Source organism: Arachis stenosperma, chromosome 1, assembly GCF_014773155.1.
Source record: "Arachis stenosperma cultivar V10309 chromosome 1, arast.V10309.gnm1.PFL2, whole genome shotgun sequence".
NCBI classification, from domain to species: Eukaryota; Viridiplantae; Streptophyta; class Magnoliopsida; order Fabales; family Fabaceae; genus Arachis; species Arachis stenosperma.
In genome coordinates, this window is record NC_080377.1 from 114,680,822 (window position 1) to 114,696,113 (window position 15,292).

The window sequence follows — 15,292 nt, forward strand, 5'->3', positions numbered from 1 at the left end:
AAATAACTCTTAAATACTGAACAGATGACTAGTAAGGGTAAAACAATCTATTTAGTGCCAAAATCCACTTCTGGGGCCCATTTTGTGAGTGTTTGGGCTGAGCTTTGTTAAGATCCACGTGCTATGAGGCTCCTTAGGTGTTGAGTGCTGGCTAGGGGGTCTTCTTTGGGTGTTTGGACACCGGTCTCTGCTTTTGGGCGCTGGACCCCTGAAAGGGGGCAGGAAGCTGGCGTTGGATGCCAGTATTGGGCCTTATAATCCGAAGAAATATATGAACTATTAAATATTGCTGGAAAGCTCTGGAAGTCAAATTTCTATAGACGTTGAGAACGCTCCATTTGTACTTTGGTAGCTCCAGAAAAGCTCTTCTGAGTGCAAGCAAGTCAGATCAGACAGCACCTGCAGTGCTTTCTCTGTCTCTGAATCAGACTTCTACTCAAGCTCCTCAATATCAGCCAGAAATTACCAGAAATTGTACAAAAACTCAAAAAATCATAGTAGAATAAAAAAATGTGAATTTAACACTAAAACCTATAAAATGAAGGATTACCATGTGTTCATAACACGCAGCGGAAGAAAAGAAAGTAATCCTTAAAGATCTATTTTGTGTGTAAACTTTATTCCTATAATATAATATAATAGTAGATCAGATCTAAATACCTGAGTACGCTAGTAAAAATCTTTTTCTCCTTCGATGGTACGAAGGCGCTATGCGTATCCACACCGAGACCAACATTTGCTGTCAACCTCTTGACCAATGGACATCTGATCTAAATTGAGAAACCTCTTGCAACTCTTTGCACACCATAAAATTCTTCTCTAAGAATTAGGCTCACATACATTTATGTGCGTAGAGGTAAAGGAATAACAACCCTTGTTATTCTCTCTGTCTTTCTCATGTTTTCCTCTACTCTTGGCATACCTATATATAGTATGAGATTTGTTGTTGATTTTAACTTTGAATCTCAATTCAAATTTGAATCATATCTTACTATTTTAATTTGAATATTTCAAATTTATGAATCATATCATAACTCAATTTGAAACAAAATCAGTTAGGATCTCATCCAACTTTATAATTCAAATTTAGAAATACAATAACTAATTATTCTCAAATTTCATTTAATATTTCTCAATTATCATACTATTATTATATTTTTGGTGCTAGCAAAAAATATAATAATATTCCATTTGAATTAATATAATTATTTATTTGATCAAATCAAAATAATAATTAAATAATTCTATAGCAAAGGTTAGAACACTCGTTAGTGTGTGACCCCATAGGTTCAATACTAAGCGGGTAGTAAATTAGTCGTACTAAATTTACTAATCAAGGTTGGCGTCTAGCAACACTCCTCAACGACCCGATAGTATGAAGTAATATATTTTTACTAAGAACCTTAGAAGAACAAAGTATAATTTCTTCCATCTTTCCAGCTCTTGGGTAACCTTTAGAGTATGGTTTAATTGCCAAACTCTAACTTGTTACCATTATTATAATGAACTGTGAATGACCTAAGAAACTCATTTCTCCATTCAATCCCCTTGGCCAAGGTTTTATTCCTCTCAGTCATTATAATCATAGAGCTCAAACTCTTTACCGAAAGTTGACGGATTTCTTATTGACTAATCATTAATTCTACAAGTATTTAAATCATACCCAATATCCATTCAACTAGCACCCTAGGGTATTAGGTGTCCGGAATCAAAGTATAATAAATACATTGTTAATTACTATGACAGTCGTAGGTCAAAGGAAACTCTATTACTATGCTCATCTTGAGAATATCCTACTGACAAATATGCGGTAATTATAACCATTAGGAATTCTCAAAGTGAGTCAGTTCAATGGTTATATCTCTATATGCACCATCTATATATATAATTTAATAAATGAGATCTATTAATCTTCATCCAATGAAGACCATTATATATATATTGGTCTTTTCGGATTATTAATGTCCTTTTTAATAATCTTATGACCAAGAACAATTTAGATTAAATTATAAAAAATTTATCTCTCAATATTATGATCACTATCACAATGATAAATCTCTAAATTTAATCAAGGACCTTATTATATTAACATTTTAATATAATAATAATAATAAATTATTTGACACATGATTGATTGGATTGTGGTCATACTCCTTATTCCCAACAATCTCCCACTTGCACGAGAGCCAATCATGATAGATTGGATATTGGGCATACTATTATCACAATAATCTCCCACTTGCACGAGAGCCAATCAATCATGTCTATAATTTTTCAAAGTACATTTGTGTTTATCAAAACTCTTTTGACCTTAAACACCTTTGCTCTTGAGCATGTTTGCTTGACCTTTTGTAAAATACACCTAGTGTATAATAAATATCTCATTTTCTTAAAACATGAAATCTCCCACTACAATAGTGCATAATTTTATTTTAAGGACAATTCTTATTGAACATGATTATAAAAAATCTAAGTAATCATTAGATCTATCTTTATAAAATTGTATCATTATACAAATAAACTACTTTTTCAAAAAGTTAGTTTGTACTCCCACTCTTTCTTTAAGATGGAATCCATTTTCTAAAAAGGGGTTTTACCTCTTATCATAGACACTTTGTCATAAGAAGAGTGATAAAAATAATCTCATTATTTCTTTAGGGTAACCAATAAATCTCATTTATTAGACCTAATATCAATTCTATTATTGTGCAATCTCTTAACACATATAAGACATCTCCAAACTCTAATGTTCTTGACTTTCAGCTTATACCTTTTCCATATCTCATATGGAAAAAAAAATTAATTTAGTGAAAAATTTGTTAATTTAGCAATATTTCTAAAATGTAGTCCAAATATTTAACAAACAGTGATACTCAACTAAATCAAATTTTATATTTCTTAAACATGATAGAATACATAGAATACTAATATTTGTGCGTTGAGAGAATCTCATTCTCTATTCAAATAAAAAATTTATCTCTCAATATTATGATCACTATCACAATGATAAATCTCTAAATTTAATCAAGGACCTTATTATATTAACATTTTAATATAATAATAATAATAAATTATTTGACACATGATTGATTGGATTGTGGTCATACTCCTTATTCCCAACATAAAAAACTTAAAAAAACTAAACAAGACATACTAAAAACTATATGAAAGTGATGCCAAAAAGCATATAAAATATCCACTCATCACCACCAAACTTAAACTGTTGCTGGTCCCGAACCAACTAAAAACATAGTAGGTTTGAACTTCATAGAAGGATTCACCTTCTCTTTGTCTGAATGTTTGAACTTCCACTCTGATTTTGCTCATCTTTTGAGGTGGAAAGAACTTGGCCAAGAAAGCATTGACCAATTTTTCCCAAGAGTCTAGGCTTTCCTTAGGTTGAGAATCCAACCATATCCTTGCTCTGTCTCTAACTGTATAGGGAAAGAGCATAAGTCTGTAGACCTCAGAATCCACTCCATTCATCTTAACAGTCTCATAGATTTGCATGAATTTAGATAGAAACTTATGTGGATCTTCCAGTGGAAATCCATGGATTTTGCAATTCTATTGCATTAGAGAGACTGATTGAGGCTTAAGCTCAAAGTTGTTTGCTCTAATGGCATGTATGAAGATAGATCTTCCATAGAAATCAGAAGTTGGTATGGTGTAGTCACCAAGAACCTTTCTTGCATCTCCATCATGATTAAGCTCGGCTGCCATATTCTCAGCTTCTTGCTCGAAATTTTCTGAGACGTTTCTTCCGGAGTGTTGTGCTTTACTTTTTGTAGATGCCTTTTTAAGGTCCTCTCAGGTTCAAGATCAAGATTAAAGAGAGGTTCTTTATCCCTGTTCCTGCTCATAAACAAGAAAAAGAAAACAAGAAGGAAGAAAAATGGGAGCTCTATGTTCAAGAACAGAGGACTTCCTGTGAGATGTGAAAAAGAAAGAAGAATGAAGATAGAGAGAAGATAAGAAGAATTCAAAAATAGAGAGGGGGAGAGAAGTAGCACTAATTCAAAAATAAAGAAGAATGAGATTTTAAAATTAAAATATTTTTTTTTGTTTTGTTCATGTAATTCGAAAATAAAAGCTAATGAACTAAAAAGATTTGAAAATTAAACAGTGAATTTTGAAAAAAGAAGATAGGGAAATAGAGAAGATACTTTCGAAAATTAGAAGAGAGAAGAATTAGTTAGGAATTTTGAAAAAGAAGAAAGAGAAAACAAGTAACTAATTAAGAAAGATTTGAAATTAAGATAAGATAAAAGATTAGAAAAGATTTTATTTTAAAATTAAAATTTAGAAAAGATAAGATAGAAGTTGGAAAGATTTGAAAAATATTTAATTTTAAAATTTAAAAGCAAGATAGGATAAGATAGAATCACAATTAAAAGAAAAGATTTAAAAAAGATAAGTGTTCATACCCTGGGTCGAGCTGTCCGACCCGGGATGTTCTACTGACAAATCGATCGACCTCTTCAGGTTAGGACAATCCGACCTCTTCTCCTGGAGCTCGGCAAATCGCCCGGAAGAGCCCAAAAAGGGCCCAACAGAGGAACACGACGCAAATCCTAAAGGCAGCCCAAGCCTATAGAGATAATGGCGGTTCCCTTGAAGATAAGATGACCTCATTCAAAGAAAAGATAAGATAAGATAAGATAACTATCTTATCTCCAAAAAGGTTACTCCACACCATTATAAATACACTGGAGCACCCAGGTATAACTCATACTCTGATTCTACTCAATACCTATTTAATACCCTTGCTAACTTAAGCATCGGAGTCCCTTGCAGGTACCCCCTGATGAGCGGATATTTTATACGCTTTTTGGGGGTAATTTCATGTAAATTTTAGTATGTTTTAATTAGTTTTTAGTAGAATATTATTAGTTTTTAGGCAAAAATTATATTTCTGGACTTTACTATGAGTTTGTGTGTTTTTCTGTGATTTCAGGTATTTTCTGGCTGAAATTGAGGGAGCTGAGCAAAAATCTGAGTTAGGCTGAAAAAGGACTGCTGATGTTGTTGGATTCTGACCTCCCTGCACTTGAAATGGATTTTCTGGAGCTACAAGAGTCCAATTGGCGCGCTCTCAACGGTGTTGGAAAGTAGACATCTAGGGCTTTCCAGCAATATATAATAGTCCATACTTGGCGCGAAGATAGACGACGTGAACTGGCGTTCAACGCCAATATCATGCTGCTGTCTGGCGTCCAGCGCCAGAAACAGGTTACAAGTTGGAGTTCAACGCCAGAAACAGGCTACAACCTGGCGTTGAACGCCCAAAACAGCCCCAGGCACGTGAGAAGCTTAAGTCTCAGTCCCAGCACACACCAAGTGGGCCTCAGAAGTAGATTTCTGTACCAATTATCTTAGTTCACTTATTTTCTGTAAATCTAGGCTACTAGTTTACTATTTAAACAACTTTTAGAGGATTACTTTGTACCTTGATGAGCGGATAATTTGTACCCTTTTTGGCATTGTTTTTAGTATGTTTCTAGTAGTTTTAGTTAAGTTCTTAGTATATTTTTATTAGTTTTTAGTTAAAATTCACTTTTTTGGACTTTACTATGAGTTTGTGTGTTTTTCTGTGATTTCAGGTATTTTTTGGCTGAAATTGAGGGATCTGAGCAAAAATCTGATCCAGAGACTCAAAAGGACTGCATATGCTGTTGGATTCTGACCTTCCTGCACTCGAAGTGGATTTTTTGGAGCTACAGAAGCCCAGTTGGGGCGCTCTCAACGGCGTTGGAAAGTAGACATCCTGGGCTTTCCAGCAATATATGATAGTCCCTACTTTGCCCAAGATTTGATGGCCCAAACCGGCGTTCAAAGTCACCTACAGAAATTCCAGCGTTAAACGCCGGAACTGGAACCTAAATGGGAGTTAAACGCCCAAACTGGCATAAAAGCTGGCGTTTAACTCCAAGAAGAGTCTCTACACGAAATTGCTTCATTGCTCAGCCCAAGCACACACCAAGTGGGCCCGGAAGTGGATTTTTATGTCATTTACTCATCTCTGTACACCCTAGGCTACTAGTTTCTTATAAATAGGACCTCTTACTATTGTATTTTCATCTTTGGATCTTTGGATCTTTGGATCTTTGGATTATTTTTAGATCCTTTGATCATCTTTGGACATCTAGTTCTTAGATCATTGGGAGGCTGGCCATTCGGCCATGCCTAGACCTCGTTCTTATGTATTTTCAACGGTGGAGTTTCTACACACCATAGATTAAGGTGTGGAGCTCTGCTGTACCTCGAGTATTAATGCAATTACTATTGTTCTTCTATTCAATTCCGCTTGTTCTTTGTCCAAGATATCACTTGTTCTTCAACTTGATGAATGTGATGATCCGTGACACTCATCATCATTCTCACCTATGAACAAGGTGACTGACAACCACTTTTGTTCTACAAGCAATCAAGGCTCTAGTGAATATCTCTTGGATTCCTGATACACGATGCATGGTTGATCGCCTGACAACCGAGTGCTCGCCTGACAAACGAGCCAGCCATTCTGTGAGATCAGAGTCTTCATGGTATAGGCAAGAACTGATGGCGGCATTCAAGAGAATCCGGAAGGTCTAACCTTGTCTGTGGTATTCTGAGTAGGATTCAATGATTGAATGACTGTGACGTGCTTCAAACTCCTAGCAGGCGGGGCGTTAGTGACAGACGCAAAAGAATCAATGGATTCTATTCCGGCCTGACCGAGAACCGACAGCTGATTAGCCATATGCTGTGACAGAGCATAGGAACATTTTCACTGAGAGGATGGGAGGTAGCCACTGACAACGGTGAAACCCTACATAAGCTTGCCATGGAAAGGAGTAAGAAGGATTGGATGAAGACAGTAGGAAAGCAGAGAGACAGAAGGGAAGGCATCTTCATACGCTTATCTGAAGTTCCTACCAATGAATTACATAAGTACCTCTATCTTTATCTTTATGCTTTATTCGTATATCACTATACCCATTTGAGTCTGCCTGACTAAGATTTACAAGGTGACCATAGCTTGCTTCATACCGACAATCTCCGTGGGATCGACCCTTACTCACGTAAGGTATTACTTGGACGACCCAGTGCACTTGCTGGTTAGTTGTGCAAAGTTATGTAGTGATCACAATTTCGCGCACCAAGTTTTTGGCGCCGTTGCCGGGGATTGTTTTGTGTATGGACAACTGACGGTTCATCTTGTTGCTTAGATTAGGTATTTTTCTTCAGAGTTCTTAAGAATGAATTCTAGTGTTTCAAGGTGATGTTCTTATCATCACCAAAGCTGATTGATCTTCATCAATTTAGCTCTTGAATGCAATGTCCTGCTGAAGCTTGGCTAGCCATGTCTAATTCCTTTAGACCAAAGCTTTAGACTAACATTGCATGATTCCTGGAATTCTCATTAAGAATTTTGATACCTTTATTTTCTTTTTCCACTTAATTTTCGAAAAAAAAAGCACAAAAAATTACAAAATCATAAAAACCAAAAATATTTTATGTTTCTTGTTTGAGTCTAGTGTCTCATCTTAAGTTTGGTGTCAATTGCATGCATTCATTCATATGTCTTAAGGATCTTCAAGTAATTCTTGATTATTTTTTACTCTGATCTTTGAATTCTCTGGACTTGAGTGTTTTGTGTGTCTCATATGCATTCTCATTAGTGTCAGTAGTATACAAACTGCTAAGTTTGGTGTCTTTCATGCATTGTTATTTGATTTTAGTTGCATTTTGATTATAAAAAAAAATCCAAAAATATTTTTAATTTGTGTCTTTTCAAGTCAATAATACAGAGAATTGAAGATTCAGAACATGCAGCAGAGGAATTACACAGAAAAAGCTGGGCGTTCAAAACGCCCAGTGAAGAAGGACAGACTGGCGTTTAAACGCCAGCCAGGGTGCCTGGTTGGGCGTTTAACGCCCAAAAAGGTATAGTTTTGGGCGTTAAACGCCAGAATGTGCACCATTCTGGGCGTTTAACGCCAGGATGGCACAAGGGGGAGGATTTTGTTTTCAAATCAATTTTTTTTTCAAGTTTTCAAGGTTTTTCAAAATCAAATCTTTTTCAAATCATATCTTTTCAATCAAATGTTTTCAAAATCAATTTCTTTCCTTTTTCAAAGATACTTGCTAACAATTAATGATTTGATTGAACATTTCAAGTATGTTGCCTTTTCTGTTGAGAAAGGTTTAATGTTGGAATCATATCTTTTCTTGATAGCCAAGTTATTAATTTTTAAAATCGAATCTTTTTAAAAATTGTTTTCAAATCATATCTTCTCAATCACATCTTTTTAAAACCAATCATATCTTTTTAATCACATCTTTTTCAAAATAGTTTTCAATTAAATCTTTTTAACTTCTAATTTCAAAATCTTTTTCAAAAATCACTTGATTTCTTTCCCACTCTTATTTTCGAAAATCAATTAGTGTTTTTCAAAAATGATTTCAAAATCTTTTACTTAATTTTCGAAAATTGCTTCCCTTCTTCCCACATCCTTCTATTTATGGACTAACACTATTCCTTAATGCAAAATTCGAACTCCATCTTCTTTGATAAGTTCGAATTTTCTACTTCTGTCTTCTATCTTTCTTCTTCCTCTGACACCTCAAGGAATCTCTATACTATGACATAGAGGATTCCATATTTTCTTGTTCTCTTCTCTTTCATATGAGCAGGAGCAGAGACAAAGGCATTCTTGTTGAAGCTGACCCTGAACCTGAAAGGACCTTGAAGCGAAAGCTAAGAGAAGCTAAGGCACAACTCTCTGTTGAGGACCTGACCGAATTCTTCAAAGAAGAAGACATGGCAGCCGAAAACAACAACAATGCCAACAATGCAAGGAAGGTGCTGGGTGACTTTACTGCACCTACTCCCGACTTCTATGGGAGAAGCATCTCTATCCCTGCCATTGGAGCAAACAACTTTGAGCTTAAGCCTCAATTAGTTTCTCTAATGCAACAGAATTGCAAGTTCCATGGACTTCCATTGGAAGATCCTCATCAGTTTTTAGCTGAATTCTTGCAAATCTGTGACACAGTCAAGACCAATGGGATTGACCCTGAGGTCTACAGACTGATGCTATTCCCTTTTGCTGTAAGAGACAGAGCTAGAATATGGTTGGACTCTCAACCTAAAGAAAGCCTGGACTCTTGGAAAAAGCTAGTCAATGCCTTCTTGGCAAAGTTCTTTCCACCTCAAAAATTGAGTAAGCTTAGAGTGGAAGTCCAAACCTTCAGACAAAAGGATGGTGAATCCCTCTATGAAGCTTGGGAAAGATACAAACAATTGATCAGAAAGTGTCCCTCAGACATGCTTTCTGAATGGAGCATCATAGGTATTTTCTATGATGGTCTCTCTGAACTGTCCAAGATGTCTTTGGATAGCTCTGCTGGAGGATCTCTTCATCTGAAGAAGACGCCTACAGAGGCTCAAGAGCTAATTGAAATGGTTGCAAATAACCAATTCATGTACACTTCTGAAAGGAATCCTGTGAACAATGGGACTAGTCAGAAGAAAGGAGTTCTTGAGATTGATACTCTGAATGCCATACTGGCTCAGAATAAAATATTGACTCAACAAGTCAATTTGATTTCTCAAAGTCTGTCTGGAATGCAAAATGCACCAAGCAGTACTAAGGATGCTTCATCTAAAGAAGAAGCTTATGATCCTGAGAACCCTTCAATGGAAGAGGTGAATTACCTAGGAGAACCCTATGGAAACACCTATAATTCTTCTTGGAGAAATCACCCAAATTTCTCATGGAAGAATCAAGAGAGACCTCAACAAGGCTTCAACAACAATAATGGTGGAAGAAACAGGTTTAGCAATAGCAAGCCTTTTCCATCATCTTCTCAGCAACAGACAGAGAATTCTATGCAGAACCCCTCTGATTTAGCAACCATGGTCTCTGATCTAATCAAAACCACTCAAAGTTTCATGACTGAAACAAGGTCCTCCATTAGGAATTTGGAGGTACAAGTGGGACAGCTGAGCAAGAAAATTACTGAACTCCCTCCAAGTACTCTTCCAAGCAATACAAAAGAAAATCCAAAAGGAGAGTGCAAGGCCATCAACATGGCCGAATTTGGAGAGGAAGGAGAGGCAGTGAACGCCACTGAGGAAGGCCTCAATGGACGTGCACTAGCCTCTACTGAGTTCCCTACTGAGGAACCATGGGAATCTGAGGCTCAAATTGAGACCATAGAGATTCCATTGGATTTACTTCTGCCATTCATGAGCTCTGATGAGTATTCTTCCTCTGAAGAGGATGAGTATGTCACTGAAGAGCAAAGTGCTAAATACCTTGGAGCAATCATGAAACTAAATGACAAGTTATTTGGAAATGAGACTTGGGAGGATGAACCCCCTTTGCTCACCAAAGAACTGGATGACTTGTCTAGGCAGAAATTACCTCAAAAGAGACAAGATCCTGGGAAGTTTTCCATACCTTGTACCATAGGCACCATGACCTTCAAGAAGGCTCTGTGTGATTTAGGGTCAAGTGTAAACCTCATGCCTCTCTCTGTAATGGAGAAGCTAGGGATCTTTGAGGTACAAGCTGCAAGAATCTCACTGGAGATGGCAGACAACTCAAGAAAACAAGCTCATGGACTTGTAGAGAATGTTTTGGTAAAAGTTGAAGACCATTACATCCCTACTGATTTCATAGTCCTAGAGACTGGGAAGTGCATGGATGAATCCATCATCCTTGGCAGACCCTTCCTAGCCACAGCAAAGGCTGTGATTGATGTTGATGGAGGTGAACTGATCATTCAAGTGAATGAAGAATCCTTTGTGTTTAAGGCTCAAGGATATCCCTCTGTCACCATGGAGAGGAAGCATGAAGAGCTTCTCTCAATTCAGAGTCAAACAGAGCCCCCACAGTCAAACTCTAAGTTTGGTGTTGGGAGGCCACAACCAAACTCTAAGTTTGGTGTTGAACCCCCACATTCAAACTCTAAGTTTGGTGTTGGGAGGTTCCAACATTGCTCTGAGTATCTGTGAGGCTCCATGAGAGCCCTCTGTCAAGCTACTGACATTAAAGAAGCGCTTGTTGGGAGGCAACCCAATGATTATATTTTATCTATTTCTCTTTGTTATTTTATGTTTTTTGTAGGTTGATGATCATAAGAAGTCACAAAATCAATTGAAAAAGCAAAGACAAAATGAAAAACAGGAAGAAAAACAGCACACCCTGGAGGAAGAACTCACTGGCGTTTAAACGCCAGTAAGGCTAGCAGTTGGGCGTTTAACGCCCAGTCTGGCACCATTCTGGGCGTTTAACGCAAGAAAGGGGCACCAGACTGGCGTTAAACGCCAGAAAAGGGCAAGAACCTGGCGTTAAACGCCAGGAATGGGCACCAGCCCGGCGTTTAACGCCAGAAATGGCTCAAAACGTGATTTTGAATGCCGTTTGGTGCAGGGATGACTTTTCCTTGACACCACAGGATCTGTGGACCCCACAGGACCCCCACCAACCCCACCACCACCCTCTCTCTTCTTCACCCATTCACCAATCACCTCAATACCTCTTCCCCAAAAAAACCCCTCACCTATCAAATCCCATCTTTCTCTTCACCACTCACATCCATCCTTCATAAAACCCCACCAACCTCACCCTTCAAATTCAAACCACTTTCCCTCCCAAACCCACCCATAATGGCCGAACCCCATCTCCCCCCTCTCCTATATAAACCCTTCTTCACCCCTTCATTTTCACACAACCTAAAACACCACTTCTCCCCCTCTTTGGCCGAATACATAAGCCACTCCCTTCTTCCTCATTTCTTCTTCTTATACTCTCTTCTTTCTTCTTTTGCTCGAGGACGAGCAAATCTTTTAAGTTTGGTGTGGTAAAAGCATTGCTTTTTGTTTTTCCATAACCATTTATGGCATCCAAGGCCGGAAAAACCTCTAGAAAGAGGAAAGGAAAGGCAAAAGCTTCTACCTCCGAGTCATGGGAGATGGATAGATTCATCTCAATGGTGCATCAAGACCACTTCTATGAAGTTGTGGCCTTGAAGAAGGTGATCCCCGAGGTCCCCTTTTCACTCAAAAAGGGTGAATATCCGGAGATCCGGCATGAGATCCGAAGAAGAGGTTGGGAAGTGCTTACTAACCCCATTCAACAAGTCAGAATCTTGATGGTTCAAGAGTTCTATGCCAATGCATGGATCACCAAGAACCATGATCAAAGTGTGAACCCGGATCCAAAGAATTATCTTACAATGGTTCGGGGGAAATACTTGGATTTTAGTCTGAAAAATGTAAGGTTAGCATTCAACTTGCCCATGATGCAAGGAGATGAACATCCTTACACTAGAAGGGTCAACTTTGATCAAAGGTTGGACCAAGTCCTCACAGACATTTGTGAAGAGGGCGCTCAATGGAAGAGAGATTCAAGAGGCAAGCCGGTTCAATTGAGAAGGCATGACCTCAAACCCATGGCTAGAGGATGGTTGGAGTTTATCCAACGCTCAATCATTCCCACTAGCAACCGGTCCGAAGTTACTCTAGACCGGGCCATCATGATTCATAGCATCATGATTGGAGAAGAAGTGGAAGTTCATGAGGTTATAGCCCAAGAACTCTATAAGGTGGCGGACAAGTCCTCTACCTTAGCAAGGTTAGCCTTTCCTCATCTCATTTGTCACCTCTGTTATTCAGTTGGAGTTGACATAGAGGGAGACATCCCCATTGATGAGGATAAGCCCATCACTAAGAAAAGGATGGAGCACACAAGAGACCCCACTCATCATGAGATCCCTGAGATGCCTCAAGGGATGCACTTTCCTCCACAAAACTATTGGGAGCAACTGAACACCTCCCTAGGAGAACTGAGTTCCAACATGGGACAACTAAGGGTGGAGCATCAAGAACACTCCATCATCCTCCATGAAATTAGAGAAGATCAAAGAATCATGAGAGAGGAGCAAGAAAGACAAGGAAGAGACATTGAGGAGCTCAAGCACTCCATAGGATCTTCAAGAGGAAGAAAGAGCCGCCATCACTAAGGTGGACCCGTTCTTTAATCTCCTTGTTTTTTTATTTTTCTGTTTTTCGAAAATTTATGCTTTATGTTTATCCATGTTTGTGTCTTATGATCATTAGTGTCTTAGTGTCTATGCCTTAAAGTTATGAATGTCCTATGAATCCATCACCTTTCTTAAAAGAAAACTGTTTTTATTACAAAAGAACAAGAAGTACAGGATTTCGAATTCATCTTTAAAACTAGCTTAATTAGTTTGATGTGGTGACAATACTTTTTGTTTTCTGAATGTATGCTTGAACAGTGCATATGTCTTTTGAATTTGTTGTTCATGAATGTTAAAATTGTTGGCTCTTGAAAGAATGATGAAAAAGGAGACATGTTACTGAGGATCTGAAAAATCATAAAAAAATGATTCTTGAAGCAAGAAAAAGCAGTGAATACAAAAAAAAAGGGCAAGCGAAAAAAAAACCGAAAAAAAAGAGAAAGGAAAAAGAAAGAAACAAAGTTGTGATCCAAGGCAAAAAGAGTGTGCTTAAGAACCCTGGACACCTCTAATTGGGGACTTTAGCAAAGCTGAGTCACAATCTGAAAAGGTTCACCCAATTATGTGTCTGTGGCATGTATGTATCCGGTGGTAATACTGGAAGACAGAGTGCTTTGGGCCACGGCCAAGACTCAATAAGTAGCTGTGTTCAAGAATCATCATACTTAACTAGGTGAATCAATAACATTATCTGGATTCTGAGTTCCTAAAGAAGCCAATCATTCTGAATTTCAAAGGATAAAGTGAGATGCCAAAACTGTTTGGAGGCAAAAAGCTACTAGTCCCGCTCATCTAATTTGGAGCTAAGTTTCATTGATAATTTGGAGTCTATAGTATATTCTCTTCTTTTTATCTTATTTGATTTTCAGTTGCTTGGGGACAAGCAACAATTTAAGTTTGGTGTTGTGATGAGCGGATAATTTGTACCCTTTTTGGCATTGTTTTTAGTATGTTTCTAGTAGTTTTAGTTAAGTTCTTAGTATATTTTTATTAGTTTTTAGTTAAAATTCACTTTTCTGGACTTTACTATGAGTTTGTGTGTTTTTCTGTGATTTCAGGTATTTTCTGGCTGAAATTGAGGGATCTGAGCAAAAATCTGATCCAGAGACTCAAAAGGACTGCAGATGCTGTTGGATTCTGACCTCCCTGCACTCGATGTGGATTTTCTGGAGCTACAGATACCCAATTGGCGCGCTCTCAACGGCGTTGGAAAGTAGACATCCTGGGCTTTCTAGCAATATATGATAGTCCATACTTTGCCCAAGATTTGATGGCCCAAACCGGCGTTCAAAGTCACCTACAGAAATTCCAGCGTTAAACGCCGGAACTGGCACCTAAATGGGAGTTAAACGCCCAAACTAGCATAAAAGCTGGCGTTTAACTCCAAGAAGAGTCTCTACACGAAATTGCTTCATTGCTCAGCCCAAGCACACACCAAGTGGGCCTGGAAGTGGATTTTTATGTCATTTACTCATCTCTGTACACCCTAGGCTACTAGTTTCTTATAAATAGAACCTCTTACTGTTGTATTTTCATCTTTGGATCTTTGGATCTTTGGATCTTTGGATCTTTGGATCTTTGGATTATTTTTAGATCCTTTGATCATCTTTGGACATCTAGTTCTTAGATCATTGGGAGGCTGGCCATTCGGCCATGCCTAGACCTCGTTCTTATGTATTTTCAACGGTGGAGTTTCTACACACCATAGATTAAGGTGTGGAGCTCTGCTGTACCTCGAGTATTAATGCAATTACTATTGTTCTTCTATTCAATTCCGCTTGTTCTTTGTCCAAGATATCACTTGTTCTTCAACTTGATGAATGTGATGATCCGTGACACTCATCATCATTCTCACCTATGAACAAGGTGACTGACAACCACTTTTGTTCTACAAGCAATCAAGGCTCTAGTGAATATCTCTTGGATTCCTGATACATGATGCATGGTTGATCGCCTGACAACCGAGTGCTCGCCTGACAAACGAGCCAGCCATTCCGTGAGATCAGAGTCTTCGTGGTATAGGCAAGAACTGATGGCGGCATTCAAGAGAATCCAGAAGGTCTAACCTTGTCTGTGGTATTCTGAGTAGGATTCAATGATTGAATGACTGTGACGTGCTTCAAACTCCTAGCAGGCGGGGCGTTAGTGACAGACGCAAAAGAATCAATGGATTCTATTCCGGCCTGACCGAGAACCGACAGCTGATTAGCCATATGCTGTGACAGAGCATAGGAACATTTTCACTGAGAGGATG

At 38.1% G+C, this 15,292-nt stretch overlaps 1 non-coding gene across 1 annotated transcript; it reads right to left on the reverse strand.

Annotated features, from left to right (window-relative positions):
• Positions 1-9,211: 9,211 nt before the first annotated feature.
• On the reverse strand, positions 9,212-9,319 carry LOC130953275 (small nucleolar RNA R71). Its single transcript, XR_009075450.1, has one exon. It is a non-coding gene; the product is annotated as a small nucleolar RNA R71 (small nucleolar RNA).
• Between the last annotated feature and the right edge of the window lie 5,973 nt (positions 9,320-15,292).